Here is a 1,617-nt window from a genome sequence, read left to right on the forward strand (position 1 = left end):
CCCATGACAGTAGAGGGGGGCTGGAGCTACATGTCCATCACCAACCCCCTGCCAGTAGAGGGGGGCTGGAGCTACAGGTTCAGCACCAACCCCTTGCCAGTAGAGGGGGGCTGGAGCTACAGGTTCAGCACCAAACCCCCCCAGCCAGTAGAGGGGGGTCTGGAGCTACAGGTCCAGCACCAGACCCCCTGCCAGTAGAGGTGGGCTAGAGCTACAGGTTCAGCACCAACCCCTTGCCAGTAGAGGGGGGGCAGGAGCTACAGGTCCAGCACCAACCTCTTGCTAGTAGAAGGAGGCTGGAGCTACAGGTCCAGCACCAACCCCCTGCCAGTAGAGGGGGGCTGGAGCTACAGGTCCAGCACCAACCCCCTGCCAGTAGAGAGAGGCTGGAGCTACAGGTTCAGCACCAACCCCTTTCCAGTAGAGGGGGCTGGAGCTACAGGTCCAGCACCAACCCCCTGCCAGTAGAGGGGGGCTGGAGCTACAGGTCCAGCACCAACTCCCTGCCAGTAGAGAGGGGGCTGGAGTTACAGGTCCATCACCAACCCCCTGCCAGTAGAGGAGGGGCTGGACCTACAGGTCCAGCACCAACTCCCTGCCAGTAGAGAGGGGACTGGAGCTACAGGTCCAGCACCAACCCCCCTGCCTGTAGAGGAGGACTGGAGCTACAGGTCCAGCACCAACCCCCTTACAGTAGAGGGGGCTGGAGCTACAGGTCCAGCACCAACCCCATGCCAGTAGAGGGGGGCTGGAGCTACAGGTCCAGCACAAACCCTCTGCCAGTAGAGAAGGATTGGAGCTACAGGTCCACCACCAACCCCCTTGCCAGTAGAGGGGGGGGGGGCTGGAGCTACAGGTCCAGCACCAACCCCCTGCCAGGAGAGTAGGGCTGGAGTAACAGGTCCAGCACCAACCCCCTTGCCAGTAGAGGGGGGTGGCAGCTACAGGTCCAGCACCAAACACCTTCCAGTAGAGGGGGGGGGGCTGGAGCTACAGGTCCAGCACCAACCCCCAGCCAGTAGAGGGGTGGCTGGAGCTACAGGTCCAGCACCAACCCCCTTCCAGGAGAAGGGGGCTGGAGCTACAGGTCCACCACCTAGCCCCCTTGCCAGTAGAGGGGGCCTACAGGTCCAGCACCAACCCCTCTGCCAGTAAAGGGGGGAGCTGAAGCTACAGGTCCAGAACCAACCCCCCTGCCAGTAGACGAGAGGCCAAACCCAGCAAACAATTTTAGGTTGCCACAACATATCTGGAAAGTATTTGAAAGTATTGGAAACGTTTGTTTTATCGTATCAGATACGATATTGTGTGTGGACTTAAATAGGTTTCCAAAACTTATAACCAAGACATATGTATCTAACACTAATTTGAGATGTTGTGGCAACTTTACACTCCTAACATGAGTCATTCATAATCCATTCATACACCAATATGAATCTCTTGTGAAAGGTTTGAGCCTTATCTGAACCCTTTTCACATCTTTGTGTTTAAAGTTAAATTTCTTGAAATTAAATTATATTATATTATATTATATTATATTATTTTTATTATATTTTATTTTATAATTTATTATTATTTTTCTTATATTTTTTTATATTAAATTATTGTTTTCAATTT

This window comes from Procambarus clarkii, chromosome 35 (genome assembly GCF_040958095.1).
Source record: "Procambarus clarkii isolate CNS0578487 chromosome 35, FALCON_Pclarkii_2.0, whole genome shotgun sequence".
NCBI lineage: Eukaryota > Metazoa > Arthropoda > Malacostraca > Decapoda > Cambaridae > Procambarus > Procambarus clarkii.